At 40.7% G+C, this 24,095-nt stretch overlaps 1 protein-coding gene across 5 annotated transcripts in view; it reads right to left on the bottom strand.

Annotated features, from left to right (window-relative positions):
- cntfr (ciliary neurotrophic factor receptor) overlaps nucleotides 1–24,095 on the bottom strand; it is a 327,137-nt gene that overhangs the window by 262,953 nt on the left and 40,089 nt on the right. For all 5 annotated transcript variants that reach the window (XM_033032525.1, XM_033032497.1, XM_033032521.1 and 2 more), the window contains one exon: nucleotides 23,993–24,047. The gene's annotated coding sequence lies outside the window, so the exon portion shown is untranslated. The remainder of the gene's footprint in view (nucleotides 1–23,992; nucleotides 24,048–24,095) is intronic.

The following is a 24,095-nucleotide window of genomic DNA, read 5'->3' as shown; positions in this document are numbered from 1 at the left end:
AAATAGGTGCAGGAGTAGGCCATTCGGCCCTTCGAGCCTGCACCGCCATTCAATATGATCATGGCTGATCATCCAACTCAGTATCCTGTACCTGCCTTCTCTCCATACCCCCTGATCCCCTTAGCCACAAGGGCCACATCTAACTCCCTCTTAAATATAGCCAATGAACTGGCCTCGACTACCCTCTGTGGCAGGGAGATTCCAGAGATTCACCACTCTCTGTGTGAAAAAAGTTCTTCTCATCTCGGTTTAAAGGATTTCCCCCTTATCCTTAAGCTGTGACCCCTTGTCCTGGACTTCCCCAACATCGGGAGCAATCTTCCTGCATCTAGCCTGTCCAACCCCTTAAGAATTTTGTAAGTTTCTATAAGATCCCCCTCTCAATCTCCTAAATTCTAGAGAGTATAAACCAAGTCTATCCAGTCTTTCTTCATAAGACAGTCCTGACATCCCAGGAATCAGTCTGGTGAACCTTCTCTGCACTCCCTCTATGGCAATAATGTCCTTCCTCAGATTAGGAGACCAAAACTGTACGCAATACTCCAGGTGTGGTCTCACCTAGACCCTGTACAACTGCAGTAGAACCTCCCTGCTCCTATACTCAAATCCATTTGCTATGAATGCTAACATACCATTCGCCTTCTTCACTGCCTGCTGCACCTGCATGCCTACTTTTAATGACTGGTGTACCATGACACCCAGGTCTCGTTGCATTTCCCCCTTTCCTAATCGGTCACCATTCAGATAATAATCTACTTTCCTGTTTTTGCCACCAAAGTGGATAACCTCACATTTATCCACATTATACTGCATCTGCCATGCATTTGCCCACTCACCCAGCCTATCCAAGTCACCTTGCAGCCTCCTAGCATCCTCCTCACAGCTAACACTGCCCCCCAGTTGCATGTATTTATTCATGTGTGTATATATTTATATTATGGTATATGGACACACTTATCTGTTTTGTAGTAAATGCCTACTATGTTCTGTGTGCTGAAGCAAAGCAAGAATTTCATTGTCCTATACAGGGACACATGACAATAAACTCACTTGAACTTGAACAATCAAATTCATCAATCCAAAAGATGTTAAAGAGCGGTATTTATCGATTAAAATCTCAACTGACAAGGCCTATGCACTTCATTAATATCCATCTTCCACAATCCTTTACTTACAGCTTGGTTTATGGAATGGTGCTGAATTGGTTGCCAATGGCATCACATAATGGCTCCTAGTAGCATTGGACAGATTGGATTTGTTCTGGACTTTCACCATTAGGGGCAGAGTGGGCTGGCAGGTTGGGGGACAACAAGACCATTGACATAATTGTTGGTCGGTGTGGGCAAGTTGGCCGAAGGGCGTGTTTCCACGCTATACGACTCCATGGCATGGAGAATACCACGTGAACCGTTGTTCCAAGGCAGAGCAGAGACTATTCACGCTGACATAGTCAGTCATTATTCTAAGGCAACACCTCAGCAACCCCAGCAGAGGACAGATTACAGAACTGCTATGACATTCTCCAGGTTCTATTCAAAACTGCTGTGTACAGACATCATGTGCCCCTCATTGTAACTAGTTCGACCAAGGATGAAACACAAATTAGAGAACAAATGAAAGAACAAGCTTTTTGTATCTCTATTCAAAATTAACAAAATACTTGCATTTATAGATTTCTTCAGATGCATGAAAAGTCTTCCCTTACAAAGAACTTACTGGAACTGCTTTGCAGATAAATGGACCAGCCGTTTATATTTTGCAAGATCCCACAAATAGCAGTGAGACGAATGAATAGTCAATGTTTTTCAGGATGGTGTTTATTGAAGGAGCAATGTTGGCCAGAGAACATGGAAAACTCTCTGCTGTTCTGTGACCAGTAGCACAAGGGGGCAGAATTTCTATTCCAGTTCAATTCATTTGAAGGCAGTCAAATCAGCACAAGAGTGCAGACTTAACTACAAATTAAATTCAGCACAAATTAATTTCCCACGATTGTTTTAGACTGGTTGGCAAGGTCTTGCAGTGAAAACTGACTCTGCTCTGAAAATTGACCACACATCCAGACCAAATTGATCTTCACAAAGATCTTCCACTATTTTGTGCTCACTTGCAGCTTGGCGATAGCTCGAAAGTTAAGCTGATTCTTTTGTGTGCAACGTCACTCTTCAGCACTTTTTATTCATCGCAGGTGACAAAAGTACTCTTACTGGTATATCAGCAGTGAAGCTAGTAAATGTTTCTCTATGGTTTAAATAAAGTCAATTAGACAGTGACTAAAAAAAAAAATATTCAGATCAGGCCATTCCCAGTTGTATCAGTAAAACTGATTTCACTCAAATATATTCTAGAGAAAAAGTAATACATCATGGAAACAGGACCTTCAGCCCAACTTGCTTATGCTGACAAAGATACTGCATCCACACTAGTCCCACCTGTCGGCATTTGGCCAAATCCCTCTAAACCTTCCCTATCCATATACCCATCCAAAGGTCTTTTAAATGTTGTTATAGTACCCATCTCAACTACCTCCTCTAGCAGCTCGTTCCACATACCCATGACCCTGTGCAAAATATTCCCCCCTCAGGTTCCTATTAAATCTCTCCCCTTAAACCCATGTCCTCTGGTTTTTGATTTCCCTACTCCGGGTAAAATACTCTATGCACCTGTCCTATCTATTCCTCATGATCTTATACACTGCTGAAGTGATAGGTATTGTGGTCATTTAAGATCATGGATTTTACCTTTGAATGCAAATTCATTCTCAGATTTGAGGATTTAATTTCTGATTTTATAATAATTAGATAAATATTTTGACTTCAATAGCTGCATCAATATCTCACATATTATTCCTTTAACAAAGTCTAAGCCCATGGCTGTCCAGAAATCGATACCTCTTCTGTTGCACCAAACATACCATAAAGTAGCATCAATGTGTTGTATTGTATACTTCTTTAAAATTCAATTCCATTGAATCATGGAATTGTTACTACTTAGGTGTTGGTTTGACCAATCGAGCTGCTCACCGAACAACCACATTCTCCTAGTTTTTCTCAAGTGAGCTGTAAACTATTCTACTGGCTGATTTAGTTTCTACCACCCTTCGTCAGTGAATTCCAGATCATAATTACACTCTGAATAGAAAAGTATTTGCTCACATCTTCATTGGTAGTTTTGCCTATTTTTAAAATGGTTTGTGTCCTGAACCTTGAATCATCTGCAAACCAGAACAAATGCTCGCGAGTCATCTCAAGCAAACACAATCTTCCTTAGTTGCAAGGAGAGCAATCCCAAGATCTCCAGTCAAACTTTACAAATGAAATACCTCAAACATTGAGTCATTCTCCTAAATCTATTCCACACACTCTGGAGAATCTTTGTCTTTCCATAGTTCTTCACTAGCTACCCAGTGTCCTTGGATATATCTGATCAGGCTGGGGAGATGTATCTACTTTCATACACCTTATTCTTCTTGTCGTGTCGCTATACTTTTCCAAGCCACTGCATGATGCAGGCTCTGGCACATGGGTTGAAGACCTTTAGATCTTCTGGTTTGCAGGGCCCTGGGAGGATGGGGCAGGTAAGTAAGTGCTCCATAGTTGGGGTTGCCTCCCCACAGTCACGTTCGGTTGGTCCATCGTAGTTGTACCCCCACTTCTGCATGAGAGCTTTGCAGACTAGTCATGTCTCTTTCGCTCCCAATGGAAGGGATTCCTCAGGGTATAGTATCAGTGTGTGGGGTTTTGATTGTAGGTGTGTCATCCAAGCATCTGTCGCACAGGTGCCGGGTTTATCATTCAGGGGTTTAACTGCATGTAGGAAGCCATTTCTGGATTAACCTTATGGTGCCTGGACGTATTGAAAGAGTGGGTGACAATAGTCATCCTCCTGCTTGGTGGTTTCCACTTTTGAGGACACCTTATGATGTCCAGCATCTACTCAACTACAATATGGTCTGCCCTCAAGAGACCTCCATTACTGGGCTGGGGGATAAAATGTGATACTGATATCTTCACTGATTTCAATGGTGCTAGACAGACACAGTTAATTTTGTGTCCGACTACTTACAGTTAGGTGTTTGTAGTATTAACTGCAATTATGTTCATAAGTTCATAAGTGACAGGAGCAGAATTAGGCCATTCAGCCCATCAAGTCAACTCTGCCATTCAATCATGGCTGATCTCTCTCCCTCCCAACCCCATTCCCCTGCCTTCTCCCCATAACTTCCAGCACCTGTACTAATCAAGAATCTATCTCTGCCTTAAAAATATCCATTGACTTGGCCTCCATAACCTATGGCAATGAAATCCACAGGCTCACCACCCCCTGACTAAAGAAATTCCTCATCTCCTTTTTAAAGGAATGTCCTTTAATTCTGAGGTGATGACCTTTGGTCCCAAACTCTCCCACTATGTGTAGTAAAGGCTCAGATTTGAAAAATATTTACTCGAATAAACTAATACTGGGAATCTTGTGCGTTGGAAATTAATTCTCAAAAGCAATTATATTCAAGAGTATACCAGAGAGCAAGAGAACAGAAAGCAAATGGAGATAATGAGGACAGATGTGGAGAGAAATTATATTAACAATAACAATAAATTAAATACCTGGCTAGATCTGAAATCTGTTGGATTTTGCCTTGCCAGTTAAATCCATCCTTGGGATATTAAAGACTAAAATGCAATTTCCAATAGATTAATATCACTTCTTGCACATGAAAACTTAAATGAAACTAAGCTCTGCTGATTCAAGGAAGCTGCATTCCATTATAAGTTCATAATATCATTGAATTTGCCTCATTCTTCAAACAAAAAAAAAAGGACAGCGTTTACTTGAAACATAAATCACAGGTTGGCTGACAATTCCAAAACCTCAAACTCCCTCGATTCTCTACAACTACTTTTCTCAAATGGATCCATTGTTAGTTCTGCTACCCAGAATTCAGTTATGAAAACAGAATTGGTTTAGTATAAAAATGCAAAACGCACTGCCAAGCTCTTCCCCATGCAAGTTATTTCATAATAAATAACAGAGTAATGTTAAATGGGTTAAATAGTATAGACAATATCTTGTACTCATCTTCTGAAATTTAGTCTCAATGCCATGAAAGTGGCTGGGCGTGATCAATAAAGCCTTGGGATTCATAAATAGTTGCATAGAGAACAAGAGCAGTGGCATGACATTGAACCAGTACAAATCATTGCTTCCTGCACAAATGGAGCATTGCATTCAATTCTGATTATCCAACTATGGAAAGGCAAAGATCCTTAAGAGGGTGTAGAACAAATGATTCAAGGTCCAGGATACAAACATTAATAAAAAACAGCATAAGGTACCAATGAAGATGTGAGCAAATAAGTTTATATTTAAAGTGCAATTATGATCTGGAATTCACTGCCTGCAAGGATGGTAGAAACAATTAACCATTAGAATAGATTGCAAGTCTATAGGGAAAGAGCAGGAGAATGGGATTGATCAACAAACAGCTAGATTGGTCAAACCAACACCTTGCGAGCAGTAATAATTATACGATTCAATGGAACTGAATTTGTAAGGGAAAATACAATGCATGGATGCTACTTTGGTGTAACAGAGGAGGTATGGATTTCTGGACAACCTTGAGCTTAGAGGAATAACACGGGAATTATTGTGGTAGAAAACTGGGCAAAATACTTAAACTTGTATAAAATCAGAAATTAAATCCACAGTTTCCGAGGATGAATTTGCATTCAAAGAAGAAGAGTTATCCACCATCACCACAACACCGGTCACTTCAGTGGTGTATAATAATCAGTCTTTACACAACACCAGATCATAATTTCTATCACAGCTTTAATGTGCATCACTTGGTATTATTTCTAATGCTGCATGTTGATTATTAATTTAAAAATAACTTTAAATCGTGGATAGCACCTGGAGCTTTATTGAATTTGGTAATCATGAATTTCTCTAATTATGAAGTTCTTTGCACTGATTTTTGTTTGAAGTTTGATGAAATCTTCCATTATTATGTGTACATATGCTATAATGTTCATTGTTCAAAAATATTGGCATTTAATACTCATTGCTGGTTAAATGTAAAGATAAAGGAAAAAAAACCAGTAATACAATGGTGATAATTCAGCTCAAGAATCAATTCACAGAGATATGCCCGCATCAATATTTAATATATTTTACTAAAATGAAGCCAAGGATAAAGCTGCCACAGTAATAGTACGTACTCAACTATAAAGTAAACTTTGCTAACATCTCCTGTGTTATGGTATAGTTAGCTTACCACACAAATCGCTTCTTAGCATTTCTAATATATTTCATAAAACCATAAGGGAAGGACTGAGGAGTTTCAAGACTGCATGACTTCAGAAGAACAGACACTCTGCAGGGAAATAGTGTGTATTTTGCATACAAACAATGTTATGCTTATCCCTCCATGGACTGGAAAACAAAATTAATACAATGGATTCTTTTACTTTTTGCAGCTTACTTCAAGATACTTGAAATCATCACAGAACTGCCGCAGAAACAACTTCTCCCATATTCTGAAAATCTGCTCTGAACAAAATACAAACTTAACCTCAGTAAAATTACTTTACCAATGTTTCCTGCAGTATGTGGCAAAGAACACTACTAGGTTTTGTTGCAGCCGTACAAATTGAATTTTTAATGAAGTAAATGAGGGTCAGAACTAGGGCATCACACAGAGGGTCTCAATACAGTTGCTATTGATTATGCTGTCAGCCTATTAACTCATTATCATGGTGCATTATATGTGGTCAGGATCTGGCAGCAAGAATGACCAGTTGCATAAACAAAATTATTCCATTGACATAATCTCCGATGAACAATTTCTGTGCCACCTATTTATTATGTTGAGCTGTTAACATTTATGTAGGATTTGAGATTAATTTTGGCAAAATATTTCAAGCACATCCTTTGGGAATGAGGGATCTGCACATTGCTTCACTCTTTAAATGACATCCCAATAATGATTACATGTTGTTGTCATGATTGTTACTGGCTTTAATTGTGGTATTTGTTCTGCTTACCACAGATGATAGGCTCACTAGTCTATGGTTCCCAGGCATTTCCTTGCCGCCCTTCTTAAATAGATTTTCAGGGCTCCTGCAATTCCTTGTCCAACCTCGCACTGTGTTCTCAGATATATCTGACCAGGCCCGAGAGGTTTATCTACCTTCATACGCCACAGGACATTTAGCACCACAGCAATCATAAGACGAACTGTACTCAGGACATCATCAACTGTCCCAAGTTTCCCAGTCTTCATGTATTTCGCCAGGGTAAAAACAGAAGATAAATACTCATTGAGAATCTTGCCCATCCCCTGCAGCACCACCCAGACATGAGCGCTTTGGTTTCTGAGGGGAAATTCTCTCACTAGTTACCCTCATCCTCAATGTACATCTGAAATCTCTTTGGATTCTCCATATTATGTGCCAGAGCTATTTCTTGCCTCCTTTTTGGCCTCCCGATTTCCTTCTTAAGCTATATGCTCTTCAGTTCCTGAAACTCCTCTGGGGATGCACTTGGTCCCACCTGTCTATACCCGTCCCATGCATCCTTCTTGGTCCTGACCAGAGCTTCAATTTGTCTCATCATCCAAGCTTCCTTACACCCAACCGTCTTGCCCTTCACTAACAAGAGCATGCATGCCCTAAACTCTTGTCATCAGACTTTTAAAAATATCCCACATTCCAGATGATCTTTTGCCTGCAAACAACCTACACCAATCAACTTTAGCAAGTTTGTCTGATACAATCAAAGATGGACACAAATTGCTGGAGTAACTCAGCGGGTGAGGCAGCATCTCTGGAGAGAATGAATGGGTGACGTTTCAGGTCGAAACCCTTCTTAGACAGGAAACCACCAAAGTTGGCCCACTCTACCTTTATCCATAACTATTTCAAAATAATAGAACAGTGGTTGCTGGTCCCAAAAGGCTTGCCATAGACACTGCAGTCACTTGCCCTTCATAATTGCCTAAGAGGTAGGTTAAGTGTTGCCCTCTCCCTTGAAGAACTATGTATTGCATGAGGAAACTTTCCTGAATATATATGACAAATTCAAGGAATCAAAGATTCAATGGCATCAAGGGATACGGGGAGAAAGCAGGAATAGGGTACTGATTTAGGATGATCAGCCATGATCATATTGAATGGCAATGCTGGCTCAAAGGGCCAAATGGCCTACTCCTGCACCTCTTTTGTATGTTTCTATGTTTCTAAATTCCACACCATCTAATTCTTCAGCACCATGACAGTCTTGGTGTACATTGCCTCAGCTGCCTGCAATCTCCTGGCATATGTTCTTCTAATCTGTGTTAACTATTTGGGGGCCTAGAGTACACTCCCAACAAGGTGATCATACCCAGTTTAATTTCTCAGCTCCACCCAGACAGCCTCACTGGACAAACCATCAGTAATGTCACCTTGGACTACTGCCATGTCATTCTCCTTAATCAATAAAGGACCACCCCTTCCTCTTTTATCCTTACCGCTATTTCACCTGTCGGACCAGTACCCTGGAACAATATGCCGCCAATCCTGCCCCTCTCTTAGCCAGGTTTCTGTATTGGCTACAACGTCTCAGTCACAGGGATCTATCCATCTCTGCCTTTCCATGCTGTATCTCTAAACCAAACGATTGTGCATTTATATATTAGCATGACAATTTGTTAACTATATTTAGTAAATCTGATTACTTTATGCTAAGGAACAAAATTGACCGTAAAAGCTGCCAAGCTGGTTTTATTTAGTTCAGAAATACAGTGCGGAAACAGGCCCTTCGGCCCACCGAGTCCGCACCGACCAGCATTCCCCGCACATTAGCACTATCCTGCACACTAGGGACAATTTACCATTTCTATCCTGAAGCCAATTAACCTACAAATCTGTACATCTGGAGTGTGGAAGGAAACTGGGGTATGCAGGGAAAACCCACACTGTCGTGGGGAGAACACAGACTATGTACAGACAGCACCCGTACTCAGGATCAAACCTGGGTCTGTTACCGCAAAGCAGCAACTTTACCTCTGGGCCACCGCAATGCCCACGGTTGTCCTGGTTTAACTGTTGCCCTTCAGGAAAGGAATCTTCCCCCCCATCACTTCTACTTGATTCAGTCTTCACAGGATTTGTGTACTGTCTGTCCCAAGGCAATTATTGATTTGAAGTAAATGCTGTTTTGCTGAGGCAAGCCTATTTCAATAATTCTATTGTGAAATACCAGTATACAAATCCTTTGCAGATATAATCTAGTGCTCCAATTATTAATTTATGCCAATTTGGAAAAAAAAGGCTTGATGCATTCAGTAGGAGGAGAAGTAAAACAATTGAAGGACCACTTTTCACTTCATTCTTGCATCTCTATTAATCACATTTCACAGGCCTCATTGCTCCAAGCCAATAACAACAAAAAGTAAAAACCAATACAAGATTTAAGGATGCAGATAACCTAGAATAACTCTATGATATAAATCCTGGGGATAATTATTTTTACATTCAAAATTGTATTGAAGCACAACAGTAAAGTCCATAAGTTCACATCAAGAAACAAAAACTAATTGTAAGCATAGTTGACATGAGCATTTGTCAACAAAGGAAACAGTACATTTCAGGATACCATTAGGACTTCAGCAATGAAGTGAATATATTACATGTGTTTCCTGTATTTATTCACTAAACATAATAATGTTACACTGGGTATTATATAATTGTGTTTCTTTTACATAATATTAAAGAGCTGTATGTTTCCAGTTAGCATTGTTGGCAAAGATTTTTTTATTATTTCATAACTAACAATTTGCTGAATGCAATTATTTCAAAAGCAAGAGCAAATTTGGACAGGAGGAGAATCAGGCAGTGATGTTGTTTGGTGCACTGGGTTATTGTGTTCTGTTCTTTCACCTCTTGGATCCGGCTAAATCTGACACACATTAATGGAAGGAATTCCTCCTCTCTTTGTGGATTGTTTCATGTCAAATGAGTTTTGGCAGTAATAATCCAATTCCAAATAAAAAATGACCAACAGCACAATTCCCCATGTTACTGATTGCAAACCTATTTGGACAGACTTTGATAATAAAACCAGACTGTTATTTAGACCAAACACCGATTGAATCATTTCAATGCAAGTACATTTCACTGACTCTTACAATGATCAATAAGATTTGCTCATGTAGATACTGCTGTTAAAACTAGCTTGGTATTTACATAGATACAAAATATTAATTCCATAAATAATCCATGTACATGCATGTTAAGATGTAAGGAATTAACAGTGACTTGGACGTATGGATTCGGAACTGGCTTACTGATTGAAGACAGAGGGTTGTGGTGGAAGCATAATATTCAGGCTGGAGATCAGTGACCAGTGGAGTTCCACAGGCATCTGTGCTGGGACTGCTGTCGTTGGTAATATTATATAGAAATATATAAATGACTTGGACATAAATGTAGACTGGTCGATAAGTACACTTAGATGACAGGGATTGCTGGGGTTACGTACTGTGAGAAAGGCTTTCAAAGTATACAGCGTGATATAGATCCGCTGCAGAAATGGGTGAAGAAATAGCAGTTGGAGTTTAATTTGAGCCAGTGTGAGTTGTTGTACTTTGGGAGGTCAAATACAAGGGGAAAATATACAGTTAGTGGCATAACCCTTCACAGCATTGATGAACAGTCCATGTCCATAACTTCCTGAAAGTGGCAATACAAGTAAACAGTGACAATAGGTGCTGGAGTAGGCCATTCGGCCCTTCGAGCCAGCACCATCATTCAATATGATCATGGCTGATCATAGAAACATAGAAAATAGGTGCAGGAGTAGGCCGTTCGGCCCTTCGAGCCTGCACCGCCATTCAATATGATCATGGCTGATCATCCAACTCAGTATCCTGTACCTGGCTTCTCTCCATACCCCCTGATCCCTTTAGCCACAAGGTCCACATCTAACTCCCTCTTAAATATAGCCAATAAACTGGCCTCAACTATCTTCTGTGGCTGATCATCCATCCCGTTCCTGCCTTCTCGCCCGACTCTGCAATCTTTAAGAGATCTATCTAACTCTCTCTTGAAAGCATCCAGAGAATTGGCCTCCACTGCCTTCTGAGGCAGATAATTCCACAGAGGTAAAGAAAGCAGATGGTATACTTGCATCAGAGGTTGAGGTGATGAATACAAGAGCAGGAAGTCATGATGCAGCTTTATAGGACTGGTTAGGCTATGTTCTATGTACATGGATAGTTTGAAATAAAGCATTCTATTTCTAATAGTAGCGGTCCACACAGGAATGCTGAAATAATGGCTCGTACATATAAAATAAATTGATTACAATCTCGTGAACCATATTGGTCAAGGCAACATGCATTAATAATGCGTCACATCGGTCATTCCAACAATGTTTTGCCCTCTGCATGCAATCATTGCACATTAAATATGACTATGATATTTCAAGATAAGAAATGACATTTTTCAAATATTGATGTTGCAACCAATTAAATGATGAAATATAGCCACTTTTATAATGTGGAGAGTGAAGGATAAACATTGGTTAGGACAGCAGCATTAGCACTGTTGCTCTTTATCAAAATAGTGCCATGAGGTTTTTGTATTCTTGCAAACAAGCTTGTTGGATCTACTGTTAAAGGTTTCAAGAGAAAGAAAAATCTTATCCAACAGTGCAGAATCTCTTCAAAACTCTGCATAAATTATATTTGACTTTGGCACAATTAACAGAGGTAGGAAATAGGATGATGTCCAGAGTGAATAGAGGCAACAAGGCAAATGCTCCAAATTACAACTTGGTTTTAGAACAGTTCTGCCCAAGATCACAAGAAATTGCAGAGTTTTGGATGTAACCCAGTCCATCACACATACTAGAGTTCCACCATTGACTCCATCTACATTTACCACTGCTCGGGAAAGCAGTGAACAAAATCAAAAATTTGTCTCGCCATGGTCATTCCTTCTTCTCCCTACTCTCATTGGGCAGATGATACACAAGACTCACTAGAATCAGAAACTTCTTCCTCTTAGCTATCAGGTTTCTAAACAGTCCTTCCATAAGTTAAGGAACGATCCTATTCTCCTCAGACTCATTGCGGACATTGTACTTTGTCTATAAAATTGTTACGCTAACATGCTGAGAACTATATTCTACACTCTGTATCTTTCACTGCTCCAGTAATGTATTGAGTTTGACGATTGTATTTATCTATAGTATTATTTGATTTGATAGCATGCAAAACAAAGCTTTTCACTGTACTTCGGGGACATATGACAATAATAAATCTAACCCTAATAAATTAAATGATCTTTTAAATCATTATTTTGCTGACATGTTGATACTTCATAATTCTAATCTAATTTTGATTTTATTTAAATTTTTTTTTTTTTTTTTTTTTAAATAGGCCTGTCCGCAGCACAGGCACAATCACACAGAGGTACAGTTGCTGCCTTACAGCGCCAGAGTCCTGGGTTCAATCCTGACTACAGGTGCTGACTATGTGGAGTTTAGACATTCTCCATGATCATGTGGGTTATCCCTGGGTGCTCTGGTTTCCACCCATACTGCAAAGATATACAGGTCTGTAGGTTAATTGGCTTTTGTAAATTGTCCCTAGTGTGAAGCAACCCTGTGCTGTGTATGGGGTGACCATTAGTTGGCACGGATTCAGTGGGCTGAAGGGCCCGATTCCACGCTGTATCTTTAAAGTCTAAATGTCGGGTACACAGGTCTTGAATTATACCTTGGCAGCACAATTTAAAAGAATGAAGTTAATCTCAGAACTGGTGCTACTTGTCTAGTAAGTAAATGAGGAACTTCAGATGCTGGTTTAAAGACAAACATAAAAGGCTGGAGTAACTCAGTGGGTCAGGCAGCATCTCTGGAGAAAAGGAACAAGTAATGTTTCGGGTCAAGACCCATCTTCAGACATTGAATACATGGATTGAAACATATGCCTGAAGCTTAGTGGTAGTCAAGCTTGACACACCACCGGCATCGTACCAATGAGACTGGGTGCAAACCAAGGATACAGATCCAGTTCACTTGGTAAGGCCTTGAGAAATGTTTCAACCATTTTACACTACTGCCCATTCCGATTTATATCCATGGTCCCATCCTCATGCATCCTCTTACGCAAGTTTGGATTTTGTCTAGCAAGTAAATGAGATTTCATCAGCGTGACAGGCCAACAATTCATAAATGCCACAGGCAAAAATGAGTTGTCAGCTCGTTCTCATAAATGAATTAAACCCTGTAATGTACCACGACCTGTGCAATATTCCATTTATTATGCATCTGGTACCGTTTAGATGTGGGAAAAGATAATAAAAAAACAACCATTTTAAGTTCAGAAAGGTAGTTGAATGCTCTGAAGTCTTAATAAAAGTCTTGTGGAGATATGGAATGTGTTGCTGGTTATGTGGTGCACTTGCCATCGGCAAGTGTATAGTAAAGGCAGTGGGTGATATTTTGACAGGTGTCTAGGATCATGTGGACGTTCATTGTTGTGAAACCCTACATGCAAGGTGTATTATAACAATAATACATTTGTCACACCATGAATTGTGTCTTTCACAATTATTTTCATTCATAGAAGAAAACTGTTCCAATGCAAGTCCTAAATTACTTAAAGAACTATTTAACACCTCACTCTTATCATTTAGTCTGAAGTAGTTTATGGATCTATTCCATGTATAAAATATTGGATATAAATTTGTGCAGGAGAGACAAGGAAGGGAAGAAAATAAGGGAATGTCAGTACTGATTAAAGAGAATATTTCACTACTGATAAAAGATGTCCTTGGACTAACACAGGGGTGTCTATCCATTGAAAAATAAGAGCCAGAGCAGTTATTATACTAATGGAATGGCCACATAGCAGAAGCGTCCATGTCGTGAGGCTGGAAACGAAATATTCCGAGCTAATTCTGCTATCACCATCATCTATTATAACAACTAATGGCTCCCACTGATTGTCGCTGGAAGCTTGCATCCTTTTCAGGACGGGCGATGACAGCGATGTCAACATTTGAAACATGGAAGATGGAAATGAAAGAAGACTATTGGAATTATTTTATAGAGCTGCCAATAATAGGAAATACATTGAAGAGCAAATTTGCAGGAACGTTTATGTTATAGGGTAGTGATAATGGGGAACACCACCTGAGTAAAGACTAGGATAGTAAATTTAGAAGAAAGGCGAGGAGACCCTAACCCTACAGAGGGGAGGTGCAAAACCTGGCGGACTGGTGCTCAGATAACAACCTGTCCCTAAACACCTCTAAGACCAAGGAGCTGATTATCAACTTCAGAAGGATACATAATGGGGAATGCGCTCCAATCTCTATCAATGGAGACAGTGTGGAGAGAGTGTCCAGCTTTAGTTTTCTGGGCACACACATTTCGGAGGGCCTCACATGGTCCACCAACACCGCTGCGCTGGTCAAGAAGGCACAGCAATGACTGTTCTTCCTGAGAACACTGGTCTGCCCCAACAGCTGCTGACAACGTTCTACCGCTGCACCACAGAGAGCATAGTAACATATGGCATCTGTGTGGTTTCTCAGCTGCACGGAGGCGGAGAGGAGAGCTCTTCAGTGCGTCGTCCACAGAGTGCAGAAGATAATTGGGACACAGCTACCAGCCTTGGAGGGCATCTACTATGCACGGTGCCTCAGGAAGGCCGTCAGCATTCACAAAGAACCCTCGCATCCTTGCAATAGTCTGTTCGAACTTCTACCTTCTGGCAGACGTTACAAGGCCTTCTACGCCCGCATCTCCAGACTCAGGAACAGCTTCATCCCCAGAGCTATAGCTGCTCTGAACCGGCCCTGCCGAGTGCCCCCCCCCCGCATGAACTGTCTTCCTCGGATGGTCACGTCGCACATCAACCCGGCACAGACCAATTTGCACTTTATACTGTTTAACTTTTTTTTTTAATCAATCATGTTTCTCTGGGTATCTAAATTTTTAGTTGATTAAAGTTATGACATCGGATGGAAGCTGCAAACCAAATCTGGTTGTACCTCTGTGCCATGACAATAAAATATATTATTATCATTATTAGGAGTTCCTGAATTGTGTTCAGGAGACCTTTCTTGAGCTCCATGATCTAACTCAATGAAGAAAGCAGCATTGCTGGACATGGTTCTGGGAAATAAGCCAGGAGAAGTGGAGCAAGTATCATTGTGGGAACGTCAGGGAAACAGTCATCCTAATAGCGTGATTTAGAAATGCTCTGGATAAGAACTAGACCACTTAAAGGTAAAAACAGTCCATTGGAGAAAAGCCAATTTAAAAGGGATGAGAACAGATCTGGTCTGGGTAATTTGGAAATCAAAGCTTGGCAGGAAAAAAAATGTAATTGAACAATATTCTCATGGGGGAAAATGGTGGGGAAATTAAAGACAGAACTCCCTGGATGACCAAAGAGACAGAGTAAAATAAAGCAGAAAACAGAGCATATGACAGATTCCAGGTTGGTAATGCAAATAAGAACCAGGCTGATTACAGAAAGTTCAGAGGGGAAGTGAAAAGGGAAATAAGAAAGTCAAAGAAAGAGCATGAGAAAAGACTGGCAGCAGACATAAAAGGAAATTCAAAACTATTCTACATGCATGTGAACGGGGAAAAGGTTGTGGGAGGAGAGGTGAGGCAAATCCGAGACTGAAAAGGAAATGTACTCATGGAGGCAGCGGGAACAGTGGAGGTACTAATTGAATTGCTAACATTAGGAAGAATATGCTGTCCACGTTGAAGCAAGGGAAGATTTTGGATGGGCTAAACATTAATGAGGGGTGGGGGGGGGGGGGGAAGGAAAAGGCAGGCTATATTTAAAGTAGATAATTCACCTGGTCCAGATGGGATGCAAACTAGGATATTAAGAGACAATGATGAATAGGCTTTATCCATTATCTTCCAAACATCACAGGATCAGGGGTGAGGTCTGAGCACTGGAAAGTTACAAACTTTAAACTCTGCTCAAAAATAAATGACAGAATAAAGTTTGACTGAAGGGCAATCATTTTAAGCTTGGCAGTGGGAAAAGTTCTAGGCATGATAATTGGGCAGAAATAATCTTCACTTGGATAGATGCGACTTGATTATCAAAAGTGAATAAGGAGATAGAGTATTAAAGGCAAATTATGCCTTCCAATCTTGATTGTGTTTTTTGGTTAAGTAACAAAGAGTTCTTTAGGTAGGTGCAGAATATTGCATTTGCAACAGGATATTTGATAAGGTGCCACATTATCGGCCTGTCATCAAGATTTGACCATGCAGCTAAAAAGGGACTGTGACAAAGTGGATCTAAAGTTGGCTAAGTAACAGGAGACGGAGAATAGCAACAAATGTGTGGCTGCTTTTCATACTGGAGGGTTGTAAATTGGAGTTCCCTGGGGAACAGTACCAAAGCCATTGTTTTTGACTTGATACACACTAATGATCTGGATTTGTGTGACTACAGAATCAAATTTGTAGATAGCAGAACTTGGAGCTATAATGAATTTCACAGAGGATTGCACAATGAGCAGTAGGTGCATAATAGCATTTACTGCTAAGCAACCTATAATATTACCATGTGGTAGAAAGGCAGATTTAAATGTTGTTTTTATCTTTGGATCAGTCAGATGGGATAAATGTTCATTTGTACTGGATCAAAGAGTATCAAATGAAATAGTTTGGACAGATTAAATTTGAGTTGGCATTATCAAACACACATTAAATTGATTTTTTTTTAAAGTACTGGATTAACTCGGTGGGCCAGGCAGCATCTCTGGAAAGCATGGATACAGGCAATGTTTCGGGTAGAGATCTTTTTTCCGACTGAAAGTTCCTAACACAAAACATTGCCTTTCCAGGTTCTCCACAGATGCTGCCTGACCCACTGAGCAACTTCAGCACTTTGTCTCTTTTTTTGTTGGTAAACCAGCATCTGAGGTTCCTCGTTTGTACACAGAGTTAATAATTTCATTCTGAGAGGTCATGCAAAAGACGACTTTACATTATTGCAGTTCAGGAATCAATTTACAATTAAAGCACAATGTTGGGGCGGATTAATGAGAATTGTATACTTTGCTCCTCATTTGATAATGCCATCGCACAAATGAAAGTAATACTTCGAAGAATGAACAATTAAAATAAAAGTTAGTTATCAAAGTGTTTTTCACCTAGTTTTACTGTTTCTTCAGTGCATGAAAATATAAATACCTTGGATAGAAGGCTTACATCACAATATAATCCCTTCTTGGTAATTTGTCAAAAAACGGATTAGATTAGAGTGTCAAAATAAAATTCTGAAAACGTACTATTGACATTGAATCAAATATCTGAGATACTGCTATTTGCTCCCAAAGATCTTTAGATTTCATCATGAAGAGGCTAAAATGATAATTTCAGCAGGCAAAGATCTGGCAACGGAGTATAGCATCATAAAGTGATAGTGTGGAAACAGGCCCTTCGGCCCAAATTGCCCAGACCTGCCAACATGTCCCAGTTACACTAGTCCCACCTGCCTGCGTTTGGTTCATACCCCTCCAAATCTGTCCTATCCATATACCTGTCGAACTGTTTCTTAAAACGTTGGGATAGTCCCAGCCGCAACTACATCTGGCAGCTTGTTCCATACATCCACCACCCTATGTGTGAAAAAGTGATCCCTCAGATTTAGAAGGATGAGAAGAGATCTCATTGAAGCATGAGATTAAGGATTTGGGCACGCTAGAGGCAGGAAACATGTTCCTGATGTTGGGGGAGTCCAGAACCAGGGGCCATAGTTTAAGAATAAGTGGTAAGCCATTTAGAATGGAGATGATGAAAAACTTTTCACCCAGAGAGTTGTGAATTTGCAGAATTCTGCCTCCGAAGGCAGTGGAGGCCAATTCTCTGGATGCTTTCAAGAAAGAGTTAGATAGAGCTCTTAAAGATAGCGGAGTCAAGGGATATGGGGTGAAGGCAGGAACAGGGTACTGATTGTAGATGATCAGCCATGATCGCAGTGAATGGCAGTGCTGGTTCAAAGGGCCGAATGGCCTACTCCTGCACCTGATATCTTCTGTGCACATTGGTCATTGACAAATCCACACCCGAGTCCTGAAGAGTGTTTCTGATCTGTCAGACAGATGTTTGGGAGTTTTCTTTATTACAGAGAGAATTCTTCTGTCATCAGCTGCAGAGGTCTTCCTTGGCCTGTCAGTCCTTTTGCAATTAGTAAGCTCACCAGTGCTCTCTTTCTTCTTAATGATGTTCTAAACAGTTGATTTTGGTAAGCCCAAGGTCTCTAACAGTTTTATTCTTGTTTCTCAGTCTCATAATGGCTCGTTTGACTTTCATTGGCACAACTTTGGTTCTCGTGTTGATAAACAGCAATCTCATGTCTATTCCTATTAAATCTTTTCCCCTTCACCTTAAACCTATGACCTCTAGTCCTCGCCTCCTCTGGGCAAGAGACACTGTGCATCTGATATAGGAAATATATAATGGTCAGGATAGTCACGGCAGGATAATTACAACAGCACTGTCCAAGCTGCCTTCTCTTCCCCTAGAAAGCCACAGGAATTTCAGAACATTATTTCCTCCTCGATTCCCTTATTTAAAAAAAACAGATAACTCAGCACTGTAGAATCAACAAACTTTACCAACACACAAAATGCTGGAGTAACTCAGCAGGTCAAGCAGCATCACTGGAGAACATGGATATGTGACATTTCAAGTCGGGACTCTTCTTCAGACTCAGTGCTCTTGTTAGGAAACATCATTTCCCTTTGTCATTACTCAGTTATAATCCAGGAGCTCCCTATCTGGTATAGCATTGTGTGTCAACCTTCACCACACAAAGTCAGAATATTTCAAAACAAAATGTTGTCACAATGTCAATATTCCAGGAGACAACTCTGAGTGGGTTTATCAATACCTGCACCTCAAATTCATGAATATTCTGGCACCATACCATTCCCGAAGGGGTTGCTATGAATTTCGCTGGTGACTATTCCAACCTGCACTAATTTTGTACAAAGGCATTTCCCTGTCACCACTCCACAAAAGCAGGATCCATTGATTTTCATTGCCCTTTGGAGGCCAATATATATCATCTGACAGAACATCGGCTTCCAGTTCTGTGGGCAGGGACAGCAGGAACATTTTAAAGGTAAAGAGGGCCCATCACCAGCTCTTCACTTTGATGTACGAGTCAGAGCCTCTGGCCAATCATACAGCCAAGGAAGGTTTAAAAAATAAAAAAATAATTTAAAAAAAGTGATTGAGAAAAGCAGCAGGGTTTATCTCCAAGCCATTTGACCAGACTCCCACTGGAGACAAGAGAGGAGCCTTATGGAATGTCTGTGGAAATGCATCCCCAAAATAATATTGACGAATGATAAAGCTACAAGAGACATTGCAATATAAATGGTGCCTGTGTAAGTGAGGAAGGCTATAGCTGCAGAACATGTGATGGCTAAAGTTTCATTCTACAATGCTTTTAGCCTGGTAGGACAACCACAGGCCAAATTTATATCGCAATTCACTCCGATTTTGGCTGCCGTATCCTCCTACAAAATTGATTGCAATTTATAAACTAAAGAGAGAATTGGAGACTTCCATCCTAATGTAAATGGTAAAGGAATTCACAAAACACAGAAGAAAATAACTTACAAATTAATTTGGTCCCTCACTCTGGCCGTTACCTCTGACAAATCTTATAGAGTTATGGGTCTATACAGCACAGAAACAGATTCTGTCCATTTGTCCATGACAACTAAATTGCTTAACTTAGTTAGTCCTACTGGCTTGTGCCTGGCCCATGTCTCTCCAAACCTATCCTATCCATGCACATGTCCATGCGTCTTTTGACTGTTGTAATTAGGCTGTCCGAAATAAGTAAACATCAAATTTGAATAGTTACAGTTGTTTATTACATCAATAACATGTTAGATTAGATTAGATTCCTTTATTGTCATTCAAACCTTTCGGTCTGAACGAAATTTCGTTTCCCTGCAGTCATACATATAATAAAAAATGACAAAAACACACAATCAACACAAATTTAACATCCACCACAGTGAGTTCACCAAACACCTCCTCACTGTGGTGGAAAGCAAAATCTTAAAGACTCTGTCTCTTCCCTCTTTGTTCTCTCTCTGCGCCGAGGCGATCCAGGCTCCAGATGTTGTCCGAGGGAACATCTCTGGACATAGTGAGGAAGAGCAAGTGCCATGCACACATTGGACTGACCATTCTAGTGACAAGTACTAACATTTGTTCAAGCCAGACCCAGAGCCAGCATGCTGCCCCAAGATCACCAGTAGTTCTTCTCTCTGACAGTTCTCCTCGTCTCTCTGTACGTTCTCCCTGTGACCGCATGGGTTTACTCCGGGTGCTCTAGTTTCCTCCGAGGTTTACTGGTTCAAGTTGATTGGCTTCTGTAAATTCCTCCAAGAGCAAAAGTGGGATAACAGAGATAGTGCAGGAAAGAACTGCAGATGCTGCTTTAAATCGAAGGTAGACATAAAATGCTGGAGTAACAGTGGAATAGGCACCATAGTGTATGGGTGATCAATGGTCGGCGTGGGCACAGTGGACCAAAGGGCCCCTTTTCACACTGAATCTCTAAAACTAAACGTCATTGGAATGGAGAGATTTCAGAAATTAGCATAAACTATAGATTAAGGATATTTGGCAGATGTTGTTCGAAATATGAAAGTAAACGGAAAGCTAGTGCAATGTTTTTGAAATGTATTTAGGAGAACTAATGTATTCTATGTGCAAATAAGAAGAATGTATTGCTGAATCTAGTGCTAGGGAATGAGGAAGGCCAAGTGGAACAAATGTCTGTGAAAGGATATTTGGGTAAAGCCTGTAAAAAATAGATTGGATTATTTTGTGTCTTTTTCCATCACCAAAGTAAAACAACTAAACTAGAAGAGGGATAACTTTAATGTAATGAGGGGCCAATTAACTCAGATAAAATGGAATTAAATGTTGACAAGAAAACAGTAATGGAACAAGTGATTGTTTGGGAAGAAATGTATCAGATATTGGTATCCAAGAGGGAAAGTTAGAGGAACTGAAGGTGCAGTCAGAATGGAACAGGCCCTTTGGCCCACCTTGTCCATACAGTTAGCATTTGACCCATAGCATTCTAAACCATTCCTATCCATATATCTGTGTAAATGCCTTTTAAATGTCGTAATTATATCTACTTCTATAGCTTCTTCGGGCAGTTCAATTTAGATATGGGCTACCCTCAGAATTAAAAAGTATCCTCCAAAGTTCTTCATAAATCTCTACCTTCTCTACTTAAGAGTGCTTATGTGAGTGTTCACTGTAATCCATGACCTTGTACACCTCAATAAGGTCACCCTTCAGCTATTTTAACGGCACCCCTTTGCCATGCAAGTCCAAGAGCTGCTCTGCACAACACCGGCTGACGCTTCTAAGGCCGCCTGGGTCAAGACGAGATGGAGAGACCAGTGGAAGTCAGCTGAACCATCTAGGCTGCACCATTACATCAATGACCCCATGGACGTCCCAGGCTAGGACCTGCCCCGAAAGCAGTGAACAACCCTCAACCGCTTGAGGACAGGCGTCGGACGCTATGGAGTAGCGATGAAGAGGTGGGGCCTCGTGGACAACGCCTCCTGCGAGTGTGGGGACCCAACACAGAGAGTGGAGCACATAGTCACCAGTTGCCCCAAACACCGGCCACCGAATGGTGAACGAGGTCTGATTGACCTGGACGATGACACGTTGGCCTGGCTCGCCTCAACGGAGCTGCAGGTCTAAAAGACATACAACAGAAGACGACCCTTCAGCTATAATGCACCAAAGTAATGTTACCAACTTTCCAACCTCTCCCTCTAACTGAAGCCCATTTCATTTGCACCCATTGCAACATAATGACACCCTCCTGTAGCTGGGTGACTGGAATAAGGTTAAGTAATAGGAGTAGAAATAGGCCATTCGGCCCATCGTTGACTCCGCAATTCAATCACGGCTGATCCATCTCTCGCTCCTAACCCCATTCTCCTGCCTTCTCCCCATAACCCCTTACACCCATACTAATCAAGAATCTATCTATCTCCACCGTAAAAAATATCCACGGACTTGGCTTCCACAGCCTTCTGTGGCAAAGAGGTCCACAGATTCACCACCATCTGAGTAAATACATTTCTCCTCATCTCCTTCCTAAATGAACGTATTGCACATAGTATTCCAAGTGTGGTCTCAATGACATGTACAGCTGTATTTTGATGTGCCAAGCCTTTCCCAGTGAAGGAAACCCCTCCTTCACCACACAATCAATCTGACCCGCCACTTTTAGGGAACCATGCCCTTGTATTCTGCATCACTCTCCGGGGATCCATCATTTACAATGCAAGTCTTGCCCAACGTTGACATACCAAAGAGCCACACATCGTCCTCAGTGGTAAAAATTGAGATTAGGGAAGTGCTATTAAAGTAGCCTGGGCGAGTAACTGAAGTGCATTTCGTAGATGAACATTGCAGTCCTCTTGTCCTAATGTTGGAGAAAATAAATTTGTGGTAGAGTCACATTAATTGAGGCTGTTTGGTGCTGGATTCAGGCAAGTGGGGAGTGTTCTACTACACTCCAGACTTGTACCATGTTTACGGTGGAAAGACCGAGAGTATTTGGAAGCGAATCATTCACCACGCGACACCCAACCTCGATAAAGAGCTGCAATAGCTCTTTGCAGCTTCTATCATTTTGCCAATGAATTAGAGTAGATTGAATGGGTGTTAATTCAGCAAATTTGTTTTGCTTTTTATGAACACTGGTCCCCAGACAATTTTCCACTTTGCAGAGTTGATGCCAGTGCTGCAACGGCGCTGCATCAGCTTCCCCACGTGTGCAGCTCGGTCCAGAGCAAAGGTCTTTGAAACAACAATAATGACAACGTGATTCTCAGACAAAAGTGTGGCTGGATCCTGGCCTTTGATCCATTTAATGATAATCTCATTGGAGTAAAACAAATCCCAACATAATCCACAGGGATTAGTTTTTAAATGAACCAGATATCCCATCATGATCTATGGCTATTAGAAATACTGGAAAATAACATACCCAAAGTGTTTAATGCTACATTCAATCCCAACTATACGTGGGGAATAATGACTTTACCTGGTGTGCTAATGATGTTCACTCTACGATAGCCCTTTCTATTTGATGGTTTTATATTATCTGTTTAAACTATGAAACCTCCATATTTTAATAGTTATGAAATCATTTTATTGAAAAAGAGGGCAAATAATATTTTTATTTTCGAGATATTATTTACTGGAAGATATCACAACGTTTGAAACATGGCTTTTTAGAGCATGAGTGGCCTTGCAGGTCCATTAATCTGGATTCAGTCCGGATCTCCAGGTTTGGCTGTGTGGAGTTTATGTTATCCCTGTGACTGTGTGGTTTTACTCTGGGTGCTCCAATTTCCTCCCACCTCCCAAAAACTTGGGTGCTGTGTGATCGGTTCAGACTCTGGCTGAGGAGCCTGATTCTGCGCTCAGTCTTTCTCCAGCCCAGCTGTGAGCTATGAAAAAAGACAATATGGCTCCCTTTAGCTCAACTGCAAGTGTATGAAAACTACTTGGTAACTGTTCCAGATGGGTCAAATCAGCTCAGTTCTTTTTGCAAAGTGCATCATCTGAAACCAGTTAGTCACCTCTGGTTTGCGATAGTGCAAGTGCACAGCAGTTGTTCATCATATCATCAAATGCTTCAATCAACCCATCATCACATGATGAATATCAGATACAATGAATGGGCATCGAACAAAGGAAGACCCATCTTCCATGTGCTACTCACCTTAAAGCTGCTCGCTTAATCTGGTACAAATATGAAACAATTCTGAAAACCACAGTCAGAGATTTGTAAAGGTTACCCTGGTCTTCCCATTTGTGGCAATAGGCATTTTCAGTTAATCGAATATGATCAATAAAATATGATTAAGTTACTTACCAGGAGGGGTTACGGAGGCAAACACACAGAGGTTTCACGGAACAGGTAGTGTGTCCTGCAATGAAGAGATAGTCAGTGTGTTAATTAGTAAAGAGCCAAAGAT

Source organism: Amblyraja radiata, chromosome 1 (genome assembly GCF_010909765.2).
Source record: "Amblyraja radiata isolate CabotCenter1 chromosome 1, sAmbRad1.1.pri, whole genome shotgun sequence".
NCBI classification, from domain to species: Eukaryota; Metazoa; Chordata; class Chondrichthyes; order Rajiformes; family Rajidae; genus Amblyraja; species Amblyraja radiata.
Note: the sequence above shows the minus strand (reverse complement) of the source record. Positions and strands in the feature narration are given on the sequence as shown.